This window comes from Rattus norvegicus, chromosome 2, assembly GCF_021556685.1.
Source record: "Rattus norvegicus strain SHRSP/BbbUtx chromosome 2, alternate assembly SHRSP_T2T, whole genome shotgun sequence".
Lineage (NCBI taxonomy): Eukaryota > Metazoa > Chordata > Mammalia > Rodentia > Muridae > Rattus > Rattus norvegicus.
In genome coordinates this window covers 176,964,328-176,991,160 of record NC_141535.1, presented here as the reverse complement: position 1 = coordinate 176,991,160, position 26,833 = coordinate 176,964,328, and the positions used below count along the sequence as shown (strand labels likewise).

At 45.5% G+C, this 26,833-nt stretch overlaps 1 long non-coding RNA gene across 5 annotated transcripts; it reads left to right on the top strand.

The window, feature by feature from the left end:
• The first annotated feature begins 886 nt into the window (after positions 1-886).
• Positions 887-19,028, top strand: LOC103691620 (uncharacterized). Of its 5 annotated transcripts, none has more exons than XR_015676443.1 (5): positions 887-1,086; positions 10,702-10,965; positions 13,593-13,791; positions 15,749-15,901; positions 18,855-19,028. It is a non-coding gene; the product is annotated as an uncharacterized LOC103691620 (long non-coding RNA). The 5 variants fall into 5 exon arrangements; XR_015676448.1 differs by having other exon boundaries at positions 897-1,086; positions 10,712-10,965; XR_015676444.1 differs by having other exon boundaries at positions 919-1,086; positions 10,702-10,863; positions 18,855-19,008.
• Positions 19,029-26,833: the final 7,805 nt, after the last annotated feature.

Genomic DNA, 26,833 nt, shown 5'->3' with positions numbered 1-26,833 from the left:
TTCCTCTTTGGTGGAAAAATTCTGATGAATCTGAAAGGCCATGGCTGACCGGGAGTATGGAGCTAACAGGGAAGAGGTGCTGGCTGGTTCTTAGAGTGGACTGAAGGTTGTGAGGAGGTGGTCCCAGAGGCTGTGACTGGGGAGACTGTAAAGTGGCTGGAAGCTAAAAAAGAGGGAAGCCCTGGGTCTGTTCCATTCAAACACCGTTGAAGGAAGATACAGATCCACAGGACCTCCAAGGTGATGCTCCACATGATTGCACGGGGTCCATGTAGAGAATTTAATACTACCTCCCAAGGTTACTATATTCCTGGGTCCTATGGGTCAGGGTGTGGAGGGCCAGGGGATGTTGCTTTTCCTACCACATTGCCTACTGAGTGGAATTCCCCTGACCCCTCTCCAACCTGGCTGCCTTGCTTTGCAGAGGCTTGTTGGAAAACAGCTATAGCATGTAAGTCCCTTGTCTTTGCCAGCCCCATCTCCACCCTTCTCACAAAGCCTGGTACTTAAGTATGGCTCCCCAGTTAAGAGTACTCGCTGCTCTTGCAGAGGAATGTTTGTGACTCCAGCTCCAAGGGATCCGACGCCCTTTTCTGGCCCCTGTGAGCACCGCCCACACCAGGCACATACTCACAAACACACAGTACATATAAATCCACTTTTTAAAAGAATTACCTTGAAAGTGGGTGGGGTGTCATACAGCTGTAATATCAGCACTCTGGAACAGAAAGAAGCAGGAGGATTACCTCGGGTTTGAAGCCAGCCTGGTGTACATAGCATGACTCTGCCTCAAAAATTGTTCCCTCCCTCCAAAATTCTCCTTATCTGCTGGTTCCAGCCCCAGTGTGCTTTGGGTGATTAAATGACCCGGAGAGGCTTACTTCCTGCCTCTGAGTGAACTCTCTAGAGGAGGTCCTCAGTCAGGAGGGGAGTCTGTGTGGCGACTCTCGACTCTTGCCCTTTCTTTTTAAGGGCCTTCTGGGTTTGGCTGGGCGGTGCTGATGCTGTGTTTGACAGGCACTGGGATAGCATTGACACTGTGTCTTCTGATAAACTGCCAGGGAGAATGAAGTGCCCCGCTCCCAGGTGAGTGCCTGGGGAGTGGGCTGGCGAGGGAGCCCTGACTGTCTCATTAACGAATGCCACTGTGTCTAGTTTCTGTTGAAGACCGGCCTTGTGGTCTGTATGGATTCTGCCCATCCTGCACTCTGTGGCTGTTGCTTCCTTTCTCACAGCTCCCTCATCACCGCCACTGTGCCCTGACCAACCTGACGCTGCATGATGGTTTCATTTTTGCCTGTCATACTCTCGGACATTTCTTAAACGGTCTATCTAACACAGGAATGTCACCAATTGGGTTAAGCCTGTAGGTTGCATCTTGCAGTCGGTGGGATGGAGTGTGGCCACAGAGGCACAGCTTTCATTAGCGACTCAGTGACCTCTCCAGCACCTACCTCACCTGACTCACTAGTGGCCAGTGTGCAGGGCATCTGTTTCTGTTTGCCTGTGCTTTCCCCAGGGAGTCTTGGTGGCCCCTCTCCTTGACTTTGCGGATTTCTGGCCCTGTCCCCTACACCATTCTAGGCAGCTCTCTGAAGCACGGCTCCATTTGTTCTAAAGCACTTTCTAGAACCTTACTGAAAGCTTGGATTCCTCTTTCCATCTGTTCCCAACAGCGGTGAGAGCCAAGTTCCTGCCTAGAGGGCAGGGATATGTGTGGCCAACATGCGGCATCCAGCACATGTGGGAAGGACTTCCAGAGTTAACTTTGACTGACTTCTTGCTTGGGAATCATGAATGAGTCTGCTGACATCTGTCTTTGTAATCAAGACGTGCATTATGGGCTGGAGAGATGGCTCAGTGGTTAAGAGCACTGACTGCTCTTCCAGAGGTCCTGAGTTCAAATCCCAGCAACCATGTAGTGGCTCACAGCCATCTGTAATGAGATTAGTTGTCCTCTTCTGGTGTCTGAACACAGCTACAGTGTACTTATAATAAATAAATAAATAAATAAATAAATAAATAAATAAATAAAGGCGTGCATTATGCCTTTGCTTAGGCATGCGTCCTGGAGAGACTGTCCTTGCCTGAAGGGAATGGCCTTAGTCAAACATAGGTACTGCACCATAAACTCACCATGTGAGCATTTGTAGTCCTTGTTTATCTTCCTGGACTTGGCCATGCTTTGTGTTGCTTGCCTTTAAAGACACTGAGAACACACACTTGCTCTCTAGCATGGTAGTCACCAGCGGCCCTCCCATACCTGGCTCTTGCCTCTTCTTTCTCCCTTTCCTAGAATCCTCACTCCCTAGTCATGGTCCCCACATTGACTGACTGGCTGGCTCTGGCAGCACCCAGCACCTAGCACCCAGGACCCAGCACCCAGTGTTGCTGAGACCACTGTCACCAAGTATTTCCCAGAAGAAGGATAGGGAGCATTAGATGTGCAAAGTTAGTTTCCTTTGCATCTTTAATGTTTTTACTTGTGTGGCAGTGGCAAACCATACAGGATGGATAGCCTTGCTCTCTATTTCCCCTAACTCACCGCTTTAATTGCCCGATTACCCCGCAACACACACACACACACACACACACACACACACACACACACACACACATACAGTGGGCCCGACTTCCTAAAGGCTCTACTCCCTCTCAATACCATGAACTTTTAGCGGATAAGTCATATCAGGCTGTAGCAACCCTGCGCTGCATGCCAGACATTGTTAAAAGCGTCCTGGTCTCCGCGCCCTCTCACCTGCCAGCTACACTCAGCCTTCAGTCCTGCCTGCTCCTCATTCTCCCACAGGGTGATCTGGTTTTGCTACCAGTCCTAGTGCAGGAAATAGGCCAATACTTCACTGGCATGATTTTATCGTTATTGTTGTAACTCGGGTGGGAAGGGGCTCGGGTGGGAAGGGGCTAGGGTGGGAAGGGGCTCGGATGTCCTAGACTCCTGGATGAGGCAGCCAACGTCCCAAGAACTGAAATCTCTCCACCAAGGACAAAGGCAAGTAGTCAACTAAAAGCTGACACTAGGTCCAGTTGTCCCTAATCCTATGTTCTTTGCCGTGTACCAAACCACATAATTGATTAGACATGGAGATGACATACCATAATATGTCATATACCATAACTGAGGGCTCTTCAGTGTTTTATTTGACAAGGAAGAAAACAGGGGGGCTGGAGAGTGATTGCTCTTCCACAGGACTCAGGTTTAATTCCCAGAGGCTAACATGTCATCTCACTACCATCTGCAACTCCAGTTCCAGGGGATACAACGCCCTCTTGTGGCCTTGGTTGGCACCAGGCTTGCACATGGAGCACAGACATGCATGCAGACACAACATACCCATAAAAAAATATTTTTTAAAAGAGAGAAAAAAAGTGTGTGTGTGTGTATGTGTGTGTGTGTGTGTGTGCGCGTGTGCATGTGTGCACACATGTGTGCTAGCATGTGAGTGCTGTGGTTTGTGTCCAGAAGACAACTTTCAGGAGTTGGGTCTCTCCTTCCACTGTGGGCCTGGGATTGAGCTCATGTCACTAGGCTTTTATGGCAAACATTTCACCCACTGAGCCCACACCAGTATGGGACTTCAGACCAGAGCTGGAGGATGCTTTATGACTTACAACAGTAATATAGCGACTACTCCCAAGTCTCTTTCTTTCTATTTTTAGAACACTTTTCATATACTAACATTTTTGTTTGTTTGCTTGTTTGGTTGGTTGGTTTGCTTTCCAGATAGAGTTTCTCCATATATAGCCCTGGCTCTCCTAGAACTCACTTTGTGAGGATGGCCTCAAATTCTCTGCCTCTCAAATGCTGGGATTAAAGGTGTGAGCCACCATGCCTGGCTCCATTTACTAACCTTTTTTTTTTTAAAGGCATGGTATAATTTGTATCCCATAAAATTCACCTTTAAAAATGTACAGTTTGGAGGCTAGAGAGATGGCTCAGTGATTAAGCACATGCAAAGCTTTTGCAGAGAACTCAGTTCTCAGCTCCAAGTTTAGGCAGCCTATAACTCCAGCAACAGGGGAGCTGCTGCCCTCTTCTGGCATGTGAGGGTACTGCACCCACTTGCACTGAGTTACTTTTCTATTGCTGGTTAAAACACCATGACCACAACAACTTATAGAAAGAAGGTGTGACGGTTTTTATATGCTCTGCCCAGGGAATGGCACTATTAGAAGGTGTGGTCCTGTTGGATTAGTTGTGTCACTGTGGGTGTGGGCTTTAAGAACCTCATCCTAGCTGCCTGGAAGTCAGTATTCTGCTAGCCAACTTCAGATGAAGATGTAGAACTCTCAGCTCCTCCTGCACCATGCCTGCCTGGATGCTGCCATGTTCCCACCTTGATGATGATGGACTGAACCTCTGAACCTGTAAGCCAGCCCCGATTAAATGTTGTCCTTTGTAAGACTTGCCTTGGTCATGGTGTCTCTTCACAGAAGTAAAAGCCCAACTAAGACAGAAGTGTTATCTGAAACTTACAGCTCCCCAAGATAGATGTCTATTGTCACCATGGTGGAGAGCAGGGCATGAGGCAGCCATGGTGGTGAGATGAAGCAGGATCCGCAAGCTGCAGGCAGAGAGCACTGCAGCTGCCTAGAGGCTTTTGAAATTTCAAAGCCCATCCACAGAGATACACCTCCTCCACAATTCACACCTCGAACGGCCCCAACTGGGGACCCAGTATTTAAATGCCTGAGACTTATGGGAACATTTCATTCAAACCACCACATGCATGTGTACACACACAGATAAGCACACACATTATTAGAAAGATAGCAAAATATTTTTAATGTGCAATCCAGTGTTTTTAAGAATGTAAAAGAAGTAATATATTCATAAGTTTCATGAAAATATTTTATTAATAAAAAATAAGCCATGAATGATCAACAGTCTCCCTCCTCCTCCTCTCCCTCCTCCTCCTCCCCCCCTCCTCCTCCTCCTCTTCCTCCTCCTCCTCCTCCTCCTCCTTCTTCTTCTTCTTCTTCCTCTTTTTCCTCTTTGTCCTTGTCCTTGTCCTCGTCCTCGTCCTCGTCCTCCTCCTCCTCCTTCTTCTTCTTCTTCCTCTTCTTCCTCTTTGTCCTCGTCCTCGTCCTCGTCCTCGTCCTCGTCCTCCTCCTCCTCCTCCTCCTTCTTCCCCTAGCCCCTAGAAAAGCCTGTGCACACACAGGAATAGACTTTTATATGTGTTTAGGAGTTTTGATTATTCTGTAGTCTTCACAGAAATAGGCTCGGACAGTGTGCAGAACTGCTTTCTTTCCCTTTTCATGGTGAGTTAAGGGTCACCTGTGGAGTAGTGTATCCTACACTCCGTTCCTTCTTATGGCTAAACAGTACTGCATTGTATGGATGTTTTAGCCTGTCAGGTAGACTTGCGAGCCATTTCTACATCTAGTTTATTATGAATAATGTGCATATGAACATTAGTGTATAACTTCAAACACTTAAAAGATTTTATGTGCGTGAGTATCTTACCTGTATGTGCTTATTTATAGCACACATGTGCCTGGTGCCCTCAGAGGCCAGAAGAAGGAACAAGATCTCCTGGGCTTGAGCTCTATGTTGTTGTGAACCATCATGTGGGTGCTGGGAATTGGGTACAGGTCCTTTTCAAGAGCAGCCAGTGCTCTTAACCTTTGAGCCATTTCTCCAGCTCCACCATATAACTTTTTGCTGGGTAAATACATGTTCTCTTGGATATGTAGCTAAGGACAAACTTTCTGGATCACATGGAGAGTCCATGCCTAATTTTATGAAAACTCACTTTTCCTAAATAGCTGTACCATTTACACAGTTGTGCACAGCCACAAGTGGTGGGACTTCTTCCTCACCCAAACCTGCTCCTGCCAACATTGTTATTATTATTATTATTAATAAAATTAATATTACCATTGTAAACTATGTTTTATTTTAGCATCAGATAAAAAAGTTACTTCTCAAGGAAGCTGGATAGGAATCCTTCCATGGGTCAGGATATTTGATCACACTGTGAACCCAGACATTGTGTTTACTTGAAAAACCCTTTTCTACTTGTGGTGTGGCCCAGCCTTAGCACTTAGCTTTAATCCCTCTGGCTGGAATACAGACACACCCTTAACACACGCCTTTGCTCCCAAACAATGAAGGTAGAGTTAGTTTGTAGAAGGAAGCAGCCATGTTTGAAAGTGATGTCTAATTGAGTGACAGAAAAAGTGATAAATCAGAGAAAGATTTGACAGAATAGGATACGCCCAACTCTCATGAGAAAAGAGGGGAAGGGGAAGCTACTTAAGGGGTGATGCAGAGAGAAGAAAGAGAGTTTTACAGAAACAGTCTGCAGAACAAGCTAGACACAGGTTAAAGATGAGACAAGCCAGAGAATGAGAAGTACCCAGGCAGAGTTCAGAAAGAGCTAGAAAACAAGAGCTTATTCAGTAGCAAGTCCTGGAGGTTGAAACATACTAAGCCTAGATTGTATGGAGGCTAGAAGCTTCCAGGACTAGGCTTAGGTTAGCAGACAGAGGCAGTGAGCCTCCAAGATGACAGTTACAACAGGTGAATAAAAGTTGCTTTTACAGACAATAGTGTTAGGCTCCGTCCTTGTATGTGGGCAGGGGAAATGTCGATTTCATTTCTCTTCCTTAGCCTCTTCTCTGTATTTATCTGCCCCTCCCCCTCCATAATTAGAACCTTCCCACTTCCCCCTGCTGTCAGCAGTTGTGGCCATAGCCTGAGCTTGTCTTCAGAGCGAACTGTGACCTCTGTTCCCGACTTCCTTCCATCCTGTCCAGTAATGCACTGCTGCATGTTTTCCAGAGCGAGATGTGTGAGGACATCAGACCAGTGACCCGGAAGTAATCATGCTTCATATCCCTCCCATCCAAAGTCAGGAATGTAGTTCCCTGTGTGGCATCTAATTTCTAATGCAGAAAAAAAAATTTATCACATTCAAACTTTCACTCCAAGGATACAACTTAATTCTAAACGAACAGATTGACTCTACTTTTGAAATGATAGTCTAAATTCCCCTTGATTGATCTCACTTGGCATATTCTTTTCAGTTCTGCTCACTAAACTCTGTCTTGAATTAGGATGAAAGGAATGAATAATACAGGTTTTAAGATAGCTCCATTTTTTAAAAATTGGTATATGTGTGGTGTGTGTTCATGTTGCATGTGTGTTCACATGTGTGTGGGGTATGTGTATGCACAAGTGCATGTCTGAATGTGCATGGAGGTTTACTGCAGGGATCTTGCTTGCTTGCTTTCCACCTTTCCTTTGGGATAGCATCTCTCAGTTGGACGGAGAGCTCTCCGAATGATAGCTAGTTATAGCTGTCCATCTTGCTCTCAGGATCCTGTCTCCACCTTCTGAGGGAGCTCTGGAGTTACAGGTAGGCTACCCACCAAGAACTCTGACCAGTGCCGTCTCCCCAGCCCAAGATGACTGCAGTTAAACTGTCAGAGTCAGGACAATTCTGAGCAAAGCAAAAACTTCTACCACTTAAAGATTACATTTGTCACTCCAGGAAGAGCCAAATAAAGATGACTGCAGGGGCTCATGGGGAATATTTTAACTGTTCCCATCGAGATAAATGATATTACTGATTCCTTTGATGTTCTAGAATACCCTATAATCCTTCAGAAAATTAACATTCATTTTTAAATTGTAAATTCCTTCCTCCCTCCCACCTTCTCTCCCTCCCTTCTCTCCTTCCCTCCTTCTCTCCCTCCCTCCCACCTTTCCTCTCTCCATCCCCCTCCCCTGCTCCCCTGCGTATGTGTATATGTAAGCCAGTTTACTCCTACTACCTTGTGGGTCCTGGGAATTGAACTCCAAACTCAAAATGTCAGGGCTTAGTGACACCCGCCTTTACCACATTCACTGCACAGCCTCCCTCGGAATGGGAGACTCTGGACTGCCGCCTTCCGTGTGGGACTCCTTGACAGAATTTTGGTCTCAGTTAGCTACACCAATGGATTGCCATTAATTTAATTGGTCTTTTTACAGACTGTGGGAACTTTGTGGTTTAGATTTGCGGAACTTGTAAAGAAAGAAAATTACAGCTTTCACAGCAAGGTCAAGGACAGTCTTCCAATGAAACCAGCTACCAGGGGCAGATCTTTCCATAGGTGGTTACTAGTGTCAGGGAGAGTGGGAGGTGGGGTGGGGGGTTGAGCTGCAGTGGTAGGCACAGAATGGGAAGTCAGTGCTGTTTGCTAGGCTACAACTGTTAACTGTTAAATTATGTGAACAGAAGCTCCTGTCTCCTTCTTCACATTCTATCTCAAAGCAGGTGACATCAGTGGTAGCTTCAACATGGGGACCGGCTGCTGTTGCATTTACAGGTTTCTCTCCCTCCCTCCTTCTCCCTCTCTCTCCCTCCTTTTCTCCCACCCTCCTCTCTGCCTCCCTCCTCTCTTCCACCCTCCTTCCCTCCCTCCCTTCCACCCTCCTTTTCTCCTGCTCTCCTCTTTCTCCCTAGTGACGTGGCTATCTTGCCCATGTATTCAGTCACATTTGGGGTCCCTGTTTTGATTCTGGTTTGGACAAAACAGGCATAATATATTTTGAGACAATTATTGAAAATTGCCCTTTGGTAAGAAATGATTGTTCAGTCTCTTAATTTGACAAGGACATGTGTCGACATGGGAAACAGACTTTCCAAGGTATAGGGAGGGCATGTACGACCCGGTTACCAGACAGGCATAAGAACTAGCAAGGCTGAGTGAGCTCAAAGCCCAGGAGTCTCAGAGATGTGAGACAGGTGGGAGTGGAGCCGCTCCCTACCTGCCTACGAACCAAGACACCCCACTGAGGACCATGGTCCCTGAGTCACCTAGCATAACACCTGGGTTCTCCTCCATGCTAATGAGGTAACTAGATAGGTAGCCCAGGCTTCAGCCAATGAGCTTCCCTTCCTGAGCATTCCTTCCCGAAAAAGGTATTTAATCCCTGGCTCATCCCAAATAAAGTATGTGCATGTATATCGACCATCAAATAAACCAGTATGAACAAGCAAGGGTTGTATCAGAGAGCGGCTTCACTAAGGATCACTGCGGGGGAAGGCCTTTAACTAAAAAGCAGCGCCTGAGACTCCCGAGGAAGGCTTTCTCCCCTCCACCCCTGCAGGTATTCTTGGCCCGTGCTTCCAGTCAGATGGGGTTCTGCCTGTCCACTTCATCCCGTTTCAAATTTTGCCCTGCTTTCTCCTTGTGGTGTGCTGACATTCAGGCACCCCAGCAGAGAGGCAGGACACAGCAAGAAACCAAGGTACACACCGAAGGGTGTGAGGGTTGACACAGGATCTGAAGTTCACTTTAAGATCTCCAAGGAGTGTAGGTGGAGAGAGACAAGAAGCAGTTATGGAAACACAGTAGCAGTGGTGGAACTTGGGAACATGCTGTGTGCAGTGTGTGTAGAATGCTTCATAACCAAGCCGTTAGCCACATCTGTCCACTTTCCATCGCATGCTCTGCTCATGGGTGTGCCTCACCTGAGTGAATAATGGCTGCTTAGCTCTGCCCCCGCCGCCCCGCATCAAGTTTTAACGGGGCAGCTGGCCCAATCCTGAACCATGTAGAACCTGCACCTTTTGGCTTAGAGTCTCCAGCAGCTTCCATTCTTAAGGACTCAGGGGCTGCTTCCCTCAGCGCGTCCTCTTTGTCTTCTCTGCCTTCTCTGTCGCCGTACTGAACACCAGCCTGACACAGGGGTTCTGTGTGCTCTGTTATCACACTCTGCTCCTGTGCTCGCCCTCTCAGAGGTCCCAGTCTCTGCTCTGTCAGTCCTCTCCTGCTTTGGATCTGTGTTCAGCACATTACCGCACACTGACCACGTGCTTTACTTACCTCCCCCCCCCCCGCCATTTTATTTATTTTGAGTGCGCATAGGTGTACATGCAAGTATGTGTGCGCGCGCGCGTGCGCGTGTGTGTGTGTGTGCGCGTGCTTTGTTGGGATCCAAGAGACTCCATTCAATAAACCATCGTGTCTATCTGAGATGGGTTTTGTGTAGTTTGTGGGGTGGCCAGCTGGGCCCTCTGTGAGACGCTAAGGATTTTAAAATTTTATTATTATTATTATTATTATTATTATTATTATTATTATTATTATTATTATTATTACCTGTGAAGTTCTTTTTCTTGGTCTGGTCTTGTTTCTGGTACCTTTTGGTGACTCAAGTGAAGGCAGTTGGACGCAGTAATGTTCTGGGGGCAGGGGACAGAGGATCTCCACATTTCCTCTTGCCTAGGCGGTTGGAGTACAATCCATCCCTTAGGACTCGGAGACTCTTCTCGGACAGCTCAAATGCACAGTGTTATCTTTGAAACTTGGTTTTGTTTTCTGTCTTCCACTTTAGTTTTGTTTGTTTGTTTTGGTGCCTCGCTCCTCTGTCTTTAACTCCTTCACTATGGGACACCTGGATGGATCCCTTTGGTGGGATATCTGGGTCCCTTCCCTCTTGTCCCCAACTCTATTGGTTGTCCTTGGTGCGCTGGTCTGTCCGCATCTGTCAGTTTATGTCTGTCGTTTAGTTTAGTGGCTGGATTGTTGCTCTGTATTTCATATTCAAAGGAAAAATGAACAAACCTTTGTCTGCTGCATGTTTGCTGCTGAATGTTTGCCTGTCTGCTGGATGTTTGTCTGTCTGCTGGATGTTTGTCTGCTGGATGTTTACCCCTTGACTTTACTTTAACTCATTTCAAGGATTTTTTAGGTGGGAATAAACAGTTGAATTGGGACGTCAAAAAACTGATAAACTGTTGCTGCCCTTGGAGTCCAGCACTGCTGGGGAAGCCCTGCCAAGGGGGCTGCTTGATCTGCACAAGCCTCTCTTAAAGGACCACCAGCAGCTTCTCAGCTACTCTGGTAAGGAAGGGCTAGTTCTGCTACAAAATCTCTGTGCCCATGAGAACTGCATTCGGCAGGTGGCAGCAAGATGCTCCTCTCTTGACATTACAGCTAGAAAAAGTAAGAAAACTTTTATCTGTCTATTCTAAATGTATAAGTACATGTGGTCACTACATCTTTGTTTCTGACTGGTCTTAAATGTATAAGTTTACTATGTTCTTCATGTCTTGGTTATAGATTATTGTCATTTAAGTTATTGGGTATGGTCTAAAATCTGTAACATCTGTAACAAAAAGTTAGCTTAAAATTTGTACCTCAGGTTTGGAGCCAGTCTGGACAACAATACAGGGAATGAGCCAATCAAAGAAACAGGTCTCTAAAGATACTTTTAAATTGGGTTATTTTTCTGCAATTCCTGTCCTAAAAATCAGATTTACAAAAGATAGGACTTAAAACAATGTTTCTTTAATGAGGTATTAAAGATTCACCTTGGTGTGTTTCTATACAAGTACTTTTCTTGATGGCAAACTTTATAACAACAAAATAATGTACTTGATATTAATTTTAGAAACATTGGATTGTTTAGGCTGTCAAAAAATTGCTTTTGTATTCCAAAAATTATGGTTGTGCTCTATGACTTCACTTTTTTTAAAGATTTATTTATTCATTTATTATAAGTACACTGTAGCTGTCTTCAGACACAACAGAAGAGAGCATCAGATCTCATTACAGATGGTTGTGAGCCACCATGTGGTTGCTGGAATTTGAACTCAGGACCTCTGGAAGAGCATTCAGTGCTCTTAACCTCTGAGCCATCTCTCCAGCCCATGGCTTCACTTTTTAAAAATATACTTTATTTTTATACTGCAAAAGCAATTTTTAAAAGTTATTTAAATATATAAAGCTATGGAACACTTTTTATAATAAATATTTTATTATAATGTCTTTATTAATATATGATGGTTACAAGAAGGGAGGAAATTTTAATGAAAATAACTATAATGATGATAGAAAGTATAATGACTCTAGAAATTATAGTAGACAACAGCAATCAAATTATGGACCCTTGAAGGGGGAAAATTATGATTTAAAAAGTTCAGGCAATCTGATGATATAAATAATGAATATGATAACAGAAGGTTTTCATTTAAAAATACAGCTATTGATTGATGTAATACGATATCAATTACATATACATTCCTGAAGTATTTTAGTCTGTTGTAGCTTTGTCTCTTAGTTTTCATTATGTCAAATATATTGCTCTGTAAATTATGATGATACCAGGAGTAAAAATTAAGAAATCTTTCATTTGAAAACAATTTTTAGAGGTTTACAATATTAGAAAGGTTAAAAATCACTCACTTGGACTGAAGAGGTGGCTCAAAAATTAAGAGTACTATCTATCTGCTCTTCCAGAGGTTCTGAGTTCAATCCCCAGTAACCACATGGTGGCTCATAACCATCTATAATTAGATCTGGTGCCCTCTTCTGGCCTGCAGGCATACATGCAGGCAGAACACTATATACATAATAAATTCTTTCTTTCTTTCTTTCTTCCTTTCTTTCTTTCTTTCTTTGGCTTTTTATTTTATTTATTTATGTATTTATTTTAATTGCGTTTTTATTTACATTTAAATGTTATCCCATTTCCTGGTGTCCCCTCCAGAAACCTGCTATCTTCCCCCACCTGTTTCTATGAGGGTGCTCCTTTGTCCACCTATCCACCCCCTCCCACCTCCTTGCCCTGACATTCCCCTACACTGGGACATTGGGCCTTGACAGGACCAAGGACCTCTCCTCCCATTGATGCCCAACGAGGCCATCCTCTGCTACATATGTGGATGGAGCCATAGGTCTACTCCTGTATTCTCTTGGGAATGGTGGTTTCATCTCTGGGACCTCTGGGCTGGGTGTCTGGTTGGTTGATATTGTGTTCTTCTATGGGGTTGCAAACCTCTTCAGCTACTTCAGTCCTTTCTCTAACTCCTCCATTAGGGACCCTGTTCTCAGTTCAGTGGTTGGCTGTGAGCATCTGCCTCTGTATTTGTAAGACTCTGGCAGAGCCTCTCAGTAGACAACTATATCAGGCTCCTGTCAGCATGCACAAGAAATAAAATCTTTTTAAAAAATCACCTGCTTTTGAAATCCATCTTCCTTCCTTTCTGTTTGTCTGAGTACTGGTAGGGCTCCAGCAGCCCCCTCCTTTCAGCCCAACAAGCTGAGCAGATCATAGCTCTTTTAGCCAATGTCTTGGCCATTTTCCCCACTTCTTAACCTTTTTCTGTTCTGACACTGGCTTCAGCTTAAACCTAATCATACAGGAAACTGTTATATTCTATAATGATATACCATATAAAAGTCAGAAAAGTTCCTATTTTCTTTTGGAATATGTTTATGGGTTAAAAATATTTTATTTTTATACTAGAAGAGCTTCAATTCAAACCTGTAATTTTTAAGGCTCAAACCTAACAGGAACTGATAGTCACTTACCTTAAAAATAATCAAATCTTTTAATATGTTCAGAAATATATTTTAAATTTTGATAAGAAATGATACAGTTAATTACAAGGTTAAAGCTTTATTTGCTCTCCTGTTTTATGTCTGTAAGGTACAATTTAGAGCAAAAAAAAAAAAACACCCTAAAAACAGACAAAGATGAACTCAAATATGCTAGGTAGGACTAGCCTTCAAACCAGTCAGAGATCTGCTCCATATGGCATTTAATGTGTTTTAACTTACCATGACAGACATAGACTCCAAAATCCTAACAGTGACTCCCCCAAGGTCTCCAAGAGTATATGGACACAATGATATAAGACAGTACCGGGATCGTGGTATGACGACCACTGAACAAAACTGCTTAATACTTCACACACTGCCACAGCCCTGCCTGAACTGTGGACAGAGGACAACTGGAGAATTGACTGCCATGTTGCTTATGACAAGGTGAGATCAGTCCCATGTTCCTCTTCTACAGCAAAAAACCTCTTCATCTTCTGGGCCTGGTAGGCAAAGACTGCCTCTGCCCTTGGTGCCATAGAGACACAGGAGCCAGGGATAACTGTATAGGTAATAAAATATGGACTAGTCTCTGTCAATTTAATTGATACATAGGCCATTTAGATTACAACTTATCCTTCTCAGGTCTCTAATCATATCGATGTCTAAGCTAATTATAGCCTAACAGCTAAAAACCAACAGGCAAATAGCTCCTTACCCCAGGTAATCCACCACTGTGTTAGTTCATTAGTCAATTAATTGGTTAGTTAAAGCCACTAGGTCTCTTATTTAAAAGGGCAAACAGGTTTGCCTTGCTCACAGGATTCATATTTAATGACTATTCTCAAAAACCAACTAACCACCTCTGACTCATAATGAGTAAGTGGATAAAAATATAAAATGTAAAATTTAAAGGTCTGAGAAAAGATGTTTGTGGGTCTAGGAAAATGTTTAAGATTGATATATGCAAGTGATAAAGGTTAGAGGATGTAGAAAAAAACTTGGATGATGGCAGAAAAATGATTTAGAAATAAATAAAAACTCAGATGAAAGATATTTAAAGTTGGTAAATGCAAGTTATAAATGTTGGAGAATCTAAGATGTTTAAGAGTGTAGGGTCTAAGAAGGTATCTTAAGGTACATAAGTACAAGTTTTTTGAGGTATAAGAAAATAATTAAGATGTATATAAAATGGGAAATGTTTCATACCCCCGTGCCATTGTTATAGTAAGGTTTCAAAGTTCAGAATTTTAATATTGATCAATGGAGTTTTGACAAACATCTCTGTTCAATCTGTACATCTAGCCATCTGGACTGAGAAAAGAATATTCTGTGTTTTTTTGACCCAAACCTATAGCTTTTAACTAAATATTTGTTGTAGGAGACTGAACAGAGACCGTGAGTGAACAGGCCTCACCTAAGGGACTGGTTTTATGAGAGTAAGGAGGAGACAGCAGAGGAGGTGGCTGTGAAGGGTGAGAGTGTGAAGAGCTCTTTATTGAACTTGTCCAGAGAGGAGAGTTGGCACAGGGCAGAGAAGACCTCTGAGGAGCAGAGGGCTTGAGAAGACCCGAGGGTTATCAGACGGACAGGAAGAGGGCGTGGCAAGCATGTGGTTTTGTCTGGGGCAAGTGTCTGACAGTGAGTGATGGGCACAGAGATGCTGAGAAGTTGCCTCAAGAGAAAGGGAGGGGGTGATAGCTGGGCAGAGGACAGCATTGTGTGGGGCTGGGCAGAACAGAGTAGGGAACAGAACTCAGGGGTGCAGAAGGGAGATAATGTGGTGGGATCTACAGAATCCTAGCCCCAGGAACGGGCTTGGAGAGCTAGAGGTATGAGCTGGTAGATCACAGAGGATCAAAGAAGCAGGGCTCCGAGTTAGCATTGGGAGTGGGAATGACAGGCACCATGTGCCCTGGGTACTGAGAAGATGGGCAAGTGGCTCCCATTCTCTGTCTTCCTGTCTGGTTCATTTTTGTGCTCACCTAACAAAACTGGCACGTGCAGCCCTGGTTAGTACTATTGCTGCTGTGTGAATCTTTCACAGTGTGTTCACCCACCATATGCAATACTGGGCTTCCAAATATTGGAGCAGTTTTTGTTTTTGTTTTTGTTTTTTGTCTGCAAAACCTCCCCAGGTTTTCTTGCCTCCAACAGTTTTGGTGAACTGACTTCTATGCAAGTCTGGGCGCATGTGTATGCTTAGGGCTTGTACCTGGGTGTGGGATCTCAGAGCCACACAGAGCACACTGCACACAGCTTAGGCAGGAGGGCATGGCTTGAGCTCACGTGATCTGTTGTCACCATGCTCAGTGCTGTCCAGCTGTGAGTGGCTGCTGACCTAATGAGTGTGAGATTATCGTACATGCAGTGACCGATGTGACCTCCTACCTGTCTGGCACAGTTGTCAGTGCTGATGCTCCAGCGAGCAGCAAGCTGTACATCGCTTTACCCCTGCGGCTGGTGGGAGTGGCTGAAGAAGTGCATTGCTGAGTGAGGCGCAGAACAAGCTCCACCGTCAGTAGAAGTGCTGTGCTCTTCTTTTGGTGGGAGGATGGTGGGTAATACTTTTATTTTGTTTATCTGCATCTTTTAATGTTTCTCCGATAAACATTTAATGTCTGTAATTTGATAAACCATGCTAGGTTATTTTCATTATTTAAAATGAGATATAAAATAAATCCCTATGGGGCACAAGGCAATTTTAGCTTAATACACCCAGCCTTCTGACAAATCTATGACCAATGACAAAAGTAACTATGCAATTAGAAGACTATTAAGGAGTAAGTATCAGAAGAAAATGTCAGTTGGGGTGCATCCTGGAGAGTTTTTGTCAGCTTGAGACAAGCAAGAATCACCTGGATAAAGGAACTTATTGAGAAAACACCTCCGTCAGATTGGCTGTACACGAACCCGTAGGGCACTGTCTTAAGATGGATAAGGGAGGGCCCAGCTTGCTGAGCAAGCCACGAGGAGCAAGTCTGAAAGCAGCACCCTCTGTGGCCTCTGCTTCAGTCTCTGCTTCCAGGTTCCTGCGCTGGCTTCCCTCACTGATGTGCAAACCAAAGCGCTTACCCTGTCCGGGTGGAGAAATTTTAAAAGAATTAATGATTTATTCCCGTCTCCAGCTCTGATTCTGCTCACCTGGCATGGGCTAGGGTTCTCATTGACTGTGTAAAAGGAGGAAAAGAGTGAGTTTTCCATCCATCTCGTCAGTAGTCAGAATTGAGGGCCATCGTTAGGCACTGGAGAGATGACCAGCAGTTAGAAGCACTGTCTGCCCTCGTAGAGGCCCACGGTTGGATTCCCAGTGGCACTGTAGCTCCAGTCACAGGGGAACTGATGCCCTCTTTGGTCTTTTTGGGCAGTGCATATGTTTGGTGCATAGACAACATGCAGTCAAAATACGCATATACTTAAACAAAGAGGAGAAAAGAGAATTTTGTCTGAAGTTATAAGGAATCATATTATTGTCTGTTTACATAAAATCACACATAATACAGATATGTTTGTGTATGCATATGTATACATATACGGTTTAAATGAAATATTCCCATTTGGGCTGACAATATTTCCCTCAAGAACTATAGACCACCACCACCACCACCACCACCACCACCACCACCACCAACAACAACAACAACAAAAACCCAATACCAGGCATAAGCCCCCCTTTTAGTTGTCAGTCAAAATTGTTTGAGAGATTCCCAAAACAATATAGGCTGTTTCCCCTGGTCGCCCCCCAGAAGTTGAAGGTAAGTCCTTATTGCTGAAGACACCATATACTTCAGATCTCAGCTGGATCTGACCTGAATGCCTTCTCTCTGAGGACAGCTTTCATGGTTCTAGAAAGTACTATGCAGTCAATAGTTCTATGTAGCTATGGCACCTGTGAACTGCGACAATGTGGCATAATATCCCTACACGTGTAACAGTGGCTTGTCTATCTTAGCGGTAACCAACGGTGTCCAATTAGACTTAAAGCTCATTCAAACAGAGGAACGCCATGTCTGGTACTGCAAACCTAACCAGCCAGCTAGGGCTAGTGAAGTCACGGATCTTGGAGGAGAACCTACAATGGCCACGTTAGTAAATCAGCAAAATTCTCAACTACATATTTATTCTAAATATTTATTCTTACACCCACAGATAAGTATAGTTTTCATCCCTTTTCACAGAAATGTCTCTTTGCAACAGTCAGAGTCATTTAAAAAACCTACAATTGATAAGTGCAGAGAGAAAGTGACCATGCGGTGCTCATCTCCAACCGACACCTCTGCAGCACAGCGCCAGCACCCAGGGCTCAGGGAGCATAGCAGAGGAGGGAGAAAGATTGTAAGAGCAGAGGAACAAAGATCTGCTGTGGGTCATATCAACATAGCGGCCTGAGCAAGGATGACACCAATAGGCATGAGAAAGTGGGGAGGGGAACCTCATAGATCTTCAACCCTAGCTCTGTAAGGAATGCTGAGAGCAGGAGAAATAGTCGTCTCCCCACAAAAGCACACCAAAGCAATTGCCCCCCAAAACCACTGATGAGCCCTGAATACACACACACACACACACACACACACACACACACACACACCCATGTCTACCTCTCTCTATATCTATACACATCTAGATATGAATACAGATATAGATGCCATGAATGTGAGAGAATGAGCTAAGGAGGGGTGTTTGGAGTGGATGAAGTTCTGAGTGAATGTGTGCTGTTGACAAGGGCACAAACATGTCAAGGACTCTACTGCCTCAGACCCATGGGAATGGCAAAGCCTTCCCCTGGTCTGTGTGAGAATCGACAGGGTACAGTGCATGCGGACATTAGCAGCTGGAGCTCCCTCTCCTGGGTCACTGTAATCTGAGGCTGCTCCCTACAGAGACCAGCTAGCATCGCCTTCTAAGCTGTGCATAGTAGCTGTGTACAACTCCTGAGTTTCCAGGCTATACAGTGGGTTCCCTTCATCAGAGTGACACGATCCACCCAATCCCAGCTTCTCGAATGTGTGTCTGTCATTCTTTGCATCCTGTGTTGCCCCAGTCAGGTCTCCAGGACCAAGTTGTGCAGAACACAGCAGGGAGGTATATAAAAGGGGTTGAGGGAAGAAAGGGAGGGGTAAATGATATAATTATGTTCTAATTTTTAAAAAGGGATAAGTAAATTTGAAAACAGAGAACCATTGCTGTAGAGTGAGTGTTGGCAAGCTCCCTGTAAAGGCCAGGTAGCCACTATTTTAATTTATGCTTTCAGTGCCATCTGCTTCTGTTGTGGGTTGTATAGAACACAGGTTGGAGAGAAAGGATCCTGGAAAACAGATAATGATTGTGGGTGGCTACGTTCCAATAAACTTTATTTGCAAAACAAAAAGGTAGTGTGCTGTATTTGGCTCAAGACTGGGTTTCCTGAGACCCGATATAGAAAGTACAAAAATATAAATTCTCTTCCATTTTATTTTAATACTGCTGAAGTATGAGACAAAACTAAAGTTTTTATTCTTTTGTTTTTTTAGATTTATTTTTAGGGGCTGGAGAGATGGCTCAGTGGTTAAGAGCACTTACTGCTCTTCCAGAGGTCCTGAGTTCAGTTCCCAGCAACCACATGGTGGCTCACAACCATCTGTCATGGGATCTGATGCCCTCTTGCTACACTGTGCTCATTTACATAAAATAAATAAATAATTCTTAAAAATAAAACAAATAAATCCTATGTGTGTTACTGGAGACAGTGTCTCACTGTGTAGCCCAGGTTGGCCTCACATTTGCCATCCTGCCTCAGGCTTGTGGGACAGTAATGTGTTCATCATGCGGTCACACTGTGGTTTGATGGTAAAAGAGAAAGAACAGACTTAGAAGCCCTAAAGAGCAAATCCCAGCCGTAGCTTGGCCTGTGTATCTGAGGGAGGTCACCTAAGCTCTAATCCTGATTTTTATCGTGAGTGTGATGAAGATCATAATAAATGTGCCCATTGACTAGACCACCATCCCAAGAGAACACAGGGATGGACCTCTGGCCCCAGCTGCATATGTAACAGAGGATGGTCTTGTGGGGCATCAGCGGGAGGAGAGGCCCTGGGATGGCCTTGTGGGGCATCAGTGGGAGGAGAGGCCCCGGGTCCTGCCAAGGCTCGATGCCCCAGTGTAGGGGAATGTCAGGGCGGGGAGGTGGGAGGGAGGGAGCACCCCCATAGAAGCAGAGGGAGGGGGGAGGGGATAGCGGGCTTCTGGAGGGTAAACTGGGAAAGGAGATATAAATAAAATGTAAATAAAAACATTCAATAAAAGAAAAAAATTAAAATTAAAAAAGAGAAAAGAAAAAAATAAATGTGCCCATCACAGGGTGTCTGTGAAGACTGCAAGAATATGGTTATGCAGGCTCTTAGTGGGACGTGCAGTTGTTCCTGCAGGTTGCTTGATGCTCTGCATCTCATAGATTCAAGTGTAATAAACATTAAATATTTAAAAGTAAAGCAAATTAAAATGTATGAATTTAAATGTAATATAAACACGAAGCCATGGAAGCCTGAGTTATACATAATGCGTTTGCGTTCCCCTTACCGACATGCTGACTTCAGGTTAGTGCCATGTGCTTTACAAAATGGTGGCATAAATTTTCCAGAGTTTTCCAGAATAGGGCTTTCTAGGGAAGAACGAAACTTCATCATGGTTGGTTGTTTTACAGCATAATGTGCTGCTGGGGGAAGGAAGCAGGGAACATGGTGGGTGTGTAGGTAAGCCAAGGCTTGGGCAAAGCCATCCATCACAGCCCACTGAACGTCATCACACCCCAAGGGAAGCCACCATAGTTAAACCAGAACCTGTGACCTGTAGGTTGGATGGGAACCAGTCTGCAGGCAGATGTGTGTGTGTGTGTGCGCATGTGCGTGTGCGTGCATGTGTGTGTGCACGAGTGTGCATGCATGCGTGCATGCGTGTGTGGTGAGGACATCAGATGGCAGGGATGGTGTCTCAGAGCAGAGGAGGACATCATGGCAGGCTGAGACTGGGGTGGGTGCTCCCAGGCTATTGTCAAGAGCAGTGGGAGGGTTAGCAGAGATATGCAAGTCACTTCCTCCTGGGGGGGGCCTCTTTGCCTCCAAACCTAGATGCAGCATTGTCCTGTGTGCTCACTATGGAATTTGTCACTCTGTGATATTACTCCTTGTCCTCCCATCCCTCCCATTCAGCAGCTTGGGCTCATTGAAGGCATTCTGCATCCCTCTGCCTGCGTTCTCAGCGATGGCCAGGAAGCCTGGTATCCGCTGTGTGCAGCAGATTCTCACTGGATGTGTTCAGCCGGCTGGGGTCTGAGGGTTCAGGAGCTGACAGAGAGCGATGCCTCTTGCTCTCTTTCTCCCATTGCTGTAGTGGGGGGGGGGGTTTCTCCCTTCTAAAGGGCTACACAGCCCTCTCCATATCTACAGTCTGAATCAGCTGACGTGGCAGTCACCACTTCCTTGTCTGGTTTGGAAAGACGCTCCCCCTCTGCCAATAGGTGGATGTTGTAGGTGAAACACTTGGCAAAGTGACCTCTCAGAACACCCCATCCCACTCTGGCTCAGCAGCCAAGGCAGTCGGCTCCATCCGGTCCTGGTGTTAGTGTCCTGTGGAGGGGCATCTGCTCTTGTGTGGTTTTCTAACCTGAGATCGGCGATGGACCACTCTCAGACTTAGCTGCCCCTGAGCATGACCTAGTATACTCCCCATGTCCCCTCTTTGAGACGTGGTACCTCTTTGTAGTCCAAGCTGACCTTGAACTGAGGATCCTCCTGCTTCAGTCTCCCCACTGTTGGAATTTCAGACACACGCCACTACACCTAGCCTCATTTTTATTTCCAAGTAATAAAAATTCTTTGAGTTTTGAGGGTGGTGTGTAGTAAAGAAATTCAAAGTCACAAATATGCTATTTACAGTGAAAAAATATTTACTTCTGGTTCCTGAGGCACAGCCCATTCCTGAGTCGGATCTGCTTGGAGCTCCTGATCTTTCTCTCTCTCCTATGGCTCCAAAAGAGGGACAGGAGCCTGCTCCATGGCTCTGGTGCCACCCAGCAGCTCTGGTCTGCATTTTCTTTTCTCAGTACTGGGGATGAAACACGGGGTCTTCTTTTAGCAGGTGTTTTAGTGAGCCCTCTGCTTCCAAGTCATATCGTCATCTCTCTGTGTGTGCTTTGAGACAGGGTCTCGCTAAGTTACCCAGACTAGTCCTGAGCTTACTCCAGGCCTTGAACTGTGATCCAGGCCTCTCAGTAGTGAAAATCCCAGGCCTGAGTTACCGAAACCAACTCAGGTCTGACTGTCACTGGCTTACAGGTGCTTTTCTTGCCTTCCTTCCCAGCTCTGTGATGGCAGATCTGGGCTCCCTGAAGAAGGTGGCACTTGTGGTCCAATCAGATGGCAAGTTTTGCAAGAGCAGAAATTGTGAATGCAGACAGAAGGTTCTGGAGAACACCTAGGTGGCCTAGCTGCCCCAGACGCTTCTGGTAAATCTTATGGCCTCTGCTCTGGTTACTTTCCTGGTGGGAGACTTCCCTTTAGAATTGCTCACCCAGTGAGTCTGGACTATGTGAACTTGGGAACCTTCATAACCTTTAACTACCTTTGACCATCAGCGGCCTATCCAGGCACAGAAAACATTGTGTTTTCAAATAAAGGTGACTCTGTCTCTTGACAGGGACTGAAGGAGTCAAGTGACAGTTCAGTTAGATCTTTCCCACTTGGAATACTGAAATTCCTGGTTTTATTTGTTTACGGTGGCAAACATTAACTGCTTATTATTTGCATTGTCTGGCTCTGGCTACTGGTGTAGGGTGAATGAAATCTGGTCCCTCTTGGCTGGTGGCAAATATTGCCGGACTGAAGTATGAGAAGAGGCTGATTGACAGCGGTGCCTCTGTGTACAGAGAAGGAACCCCCAGGAGCTCTCCTCTGCTGGGGACATGCTTAGTGCAGAAGGGAGAATCAGGAGCAAGGGATCCTGTTTCTGAGCCTGAATGTCAAGGTTGGCTGGACCCATGGAAGTCTACATGCAATGGCTTAAACCTGTCAGCTCCCCGTCTGATAGGTTGTCAAAGGCTTCTCTGGAAGTCCATCTTGCTCTCAGGGTTCTGAAGTAGAAACTTGAGGTTTCTTTGGAAAGTCAGGGATGTCAAATGATGTTTTGCTGGGGCAGACAGGTGAAAGGATGTTTTCCTGGATAGACCCGGGTGAAAGGATGCTTTGCTCTACTGGACACATAAAAGGATGAATGATGTTTAGAAGGAATATAAATACGACCCTGCTTTGCTTTGCTCTGCCTCGTTATTCTTCACTAACAGCATGCATTGGTTCACCTTACACTGAATTGTTAAGCTCTGGTTGTGGTGACGTCATAGAAAAGCACCAAAGAACCTCACATGTGATTCCTGCGGTGTTTTGCTGCCTCCATGAACTTGGGCTGGTTGGCAAGCCTAACGGTTTCTTCTGAATTGAAGTGCAGCTGCTGATTCATGTTTGGTGTTTGCTACTGGCCTGAACTGCTGATATCCTGACAGTGAAGACCCCCCCAAAAAACTACTTCTAAAAAGGTCTACTTCCCCAGTCTCCTAATAACTTTTCTTTTCTACTATCTGGTGGGTGGTGGGTTAGAGAAGAGGTTGAACCCTGATTAAAACTGACTTAGAAAAATTTATGCCTACAAGGTCTCATGCAGGAAGGAAGGGCAAAAGCCTCCAGAAGGCTTAGATTTTTTAAAATCTATTTTTAATAATGGTAGGGGAGAAGAGAGAGAGTAAATAGGACGCGGGGATGTGCACCTGTTTAGAAGCAGTTCTTTGGGACCAGGACCAGCTGAGACGCCAGCAGTTCTCTGCCGTGCCTCTCTCAATGCAGTGAAGATCACTGAAGACGAAGACTCAGGACGGATGAACTGTCACAAAGCTAGCTATGCAAGCACTGGCACTGAACGTTGAGTCCTATTTACACTTTCTCCAAACATCACTTGTCCACCCATGGGTCTTGCCTCAGCAAAACACTGAGTCTGTACCGCCTGACATATCCAGAAACCTCTGCTTCAGCTCCTTGTCCCCTTCATAGTGCATCTTCAAAACCCCAAACTCGTTTTGCTAACATTAACCGGGCAGTTCTGCGGCTCCTGGCCTCTCCGCAGAGATGCCAGAGATGTGGCTCTTAGAGATGAACATGGTGTTGCTACACTTACAGTTCTGTCAGCAACGGAGGAGCAGAGGATGCAGACAGCTCCCAAAGTCTCTACAAGCTGGAGAGCTGAGAGGTGGGAGTGGAGGGGTGGACCAGGTCTGCATGGCAAGTGTGGCTCTGCCTCCTTCTCACCCTCTCTGTCGGCCCTGCGAGTGTGGACTGCCTTCTTGACTGTGGACCTCTGCTGCTCCTCTGCTGGTATCCCTTATTCTTTCAGTCTCTCACTCATTACAAATGGCCTCATCTGGTTCACTCCGTGCTCTTTTCTCAGGAGAGTTCCTGATAACGACGCCCCCCCTCACACACACACCTCTTAGCCTACAGTCCTCCATGGTCTTTCAAGTTCTACTCCAGTTTGGGCTCCATAGAGCTGCTGTCTTTTTTTTTTTTGGTTCTTTTTTTCGGAGCTGGGGACCGAACCCAGGGCCTTGCGCTTCCTAGGTAAGCGCTCTACCACTGAGCTAAATCCCCAGCCCGAGCTGCTGTCTTAAAAAGAAAAGCAAATCAATCCTCTTCATTCCTTCATATTCCTCCTTAGCTTAGATCCCAGTCTGTAAGTTACCTTAGGTGAAGACGCGCTGTTCTCGCTGGATCTTGTCTTGCAAAACCCCAAGGCTGGCTGCACCGAGCCCCTGCCTGTTCAGAATCTGTTCTGAGTTGTAAGCAATGTCCACACACCTTGGTAGCCAGCTCGGTGTACATGCAGTCACGGGCTTTCCCACACTTCCAGACCGACCTTTTCAGGTTGTGAAACCTTTTGACATTCTCAATGATATTGAGATCACCGCATGCTGGACCTGGTTTACAGGAGTCCTGGGCTGTCCAGCATAGGGGTTGCAGATTGGCTACATCTCTGCGCCTTCTGTTGTTTCGTGCCGTCTGCTCTTAAGCACACGCACGGATTTTTTGAATTTTAAGAGAGTGCTTTCCAAATTTGATCGACTTGTCCCCTCCCCATTTCTTTCTAAAATCTTCCATCCTTGATCCTTTAATAAAGTACTATTTTATTATTTTTAGGTCTGTAGTGTGTGTGTGTGTGTGTGTGTGTGTGTGTGTGTGTGTGGTGGGATATATGTATGTGTGTGTGTGTGTGTAGTGGGATATATGTATGTGTGTGTGTGTGGTGGGATATATGTATGTGTGTGTGTGTGTAGTGGGATATATGTATGTGTGTGTGTGTAGTGGGATATATGTATGTGTGTGTGCGTGTGCGTGTGTGTGTGGTGGGATATATGTATGTGTGTGTGTTTGTGTATGTGTGTGTGTGCGTGTTTGTGTGTGTGTGCATGTGTGTGTGTGTGGTGGGATATATGTATGTGTGTGTGTGTGTGTGTGTGTCCGTGTGTGCGTGCATGCATGTGTGTGTACAGATGCACTCACAAGCCAGGTGATGGTGCATGGTTCTTTGGGTGGTTGTGAGCTGCCTAACATGGGTGCCTGGGCCATAATTAGGGGACTCTTAACTGCTGAACCATATCTCCATGCACCCCTCCCCACTTTTTTCTTTTCAAGATTTATTTGTTTTATGTATGACTTCTCTGTCTGCATATCAGACGAGGGCATTAGATTACATCACAGATGGTTGTGAGCCACCATGGTTGCTGGGATTGAACTCAGTACCTCTAGAGGAACAGCCAGTGCTCTTAACCCCCAGGTCAGCACTCCCACACACACCCTTTTTTTTCTTTTTTTCCGGAGCTGGGGACCGAACCCAGGGCCTTGCGCTTGCTAGGCAAGCGCTCTACCACTGAGCTAAATACCTAACCCCATATACCCCTTTTTAAAAGCTAAAACATGCCTTGCATGCAGGATCATGCATGCTAAGCTGGTGTTCATCCCTAACTCGTTCACGATTGTCTCTTTGCTTCTTAGCATAGTGATGGTAATTATTATGAAATAATTTCTTGTTAATACCAATATCTGGTAATCTGTGAATCTGATTTTATTGATATTTACCCTATTATAGGTAAAAATTTCAAAATCTTCACAAACTCAACAACTTTTTTATGCTAGATACCATAGATGAGATATTAAGACTTTATATAATTATATATATAATATATACATATTAAACACACATATATAGAAAGAAGTTCCTAGAAGTTGCTCTCTGCCCCCCCACATGCAAGTGGTGGGCCAAGCCTCACTTGCATGCATGCATGCGCGCGCGCGCGCACACACACACACACACACACACACACACACACACACACGGATTTCTTTAAAAGAATGCCTGGATTACAGAGTGAGTTCAAGACCAGCCTGGGCATCTCACTGAAGCCCACTTTCAACATAATAGTAAAAGAAGAGTTGGGGATGCGAATGAACAGTAGTAGAACAGTTACCCAACTGGTTTAATCCCAGTACTGAAAAGCAAACTCAGGAATGGTGACACACACCTTGGATCTCAGTGCTGCAGTAGCAGGGGCAGGGGCAGGGGCAGGGGCAGGGGCAGGGGCAGGGGCAGGGGCAGGGGCAGGGGCAGGGGCAGGGGCAGGGGCAGGGGCAGGGGCAGGGGCAGGGGCAGGGGCAGGGGCAGGGGCAGAAGCTCTCTATGAAGTTCAAGGCCAGTCTGGTCCACATAGTTCCAGAGCAGCCAGAGCTACATAGTGAGACCCTGTCTCCCACTTTCCATGTCCACTCCCCAAAAAAATGGCAAGGCAGAAAGAGAAAATGAGAAACCTGAGTAATGGGCTTTCCCATCCATTTGGGTGGGCTCAGAGCTTGGTCTCTCCAGGGTTTCAGGCTTCTGGTGCTTCAGGGTGCTTTGTTTCCCGTAGCCAGCCCAGAAGACAGTCTCCTTAGCGCTGCCTGCTGGCTCAGTCCCTTCATCCCTCCCAGACTCTGTTCTCATAAAGGTCTCCTAGAATAGGCCCTGTACTTGGATTGCTTAGAATTTGGCCCAAGCAGAGGTAATTTCTAGATGTTTGGGACTTCTCTGTGACTCCTTCCTCTCTGTGGCTATCCACAAATTCCTGTTACTGAACCTGTTTTTGCTGTCCTGTGAATGTCTCTGTTGTTAATATAGATGCAGCCTGTGCTATGGATGGGAAAGTCCCCAGGCTAAAGGTCACTGTGAGGGTGGAGCTCCAGAACCTTCTTTCCTGTGGAAGTTACCGTCTGCCATCTGCACAACAACCTTCAGCGTTGTATGGGGGAGGAGTTAAATTCTGTCACGTGGATCCAGAAACTTCCCCAGATCTCCCCTTGATGTCTCTTGGTCAGATGTGGGTTCCTAATGCTTTTAAATTATGACTAAGTCATCAGAAGAGGAGTGCAGAATCTTGCCCATTTGG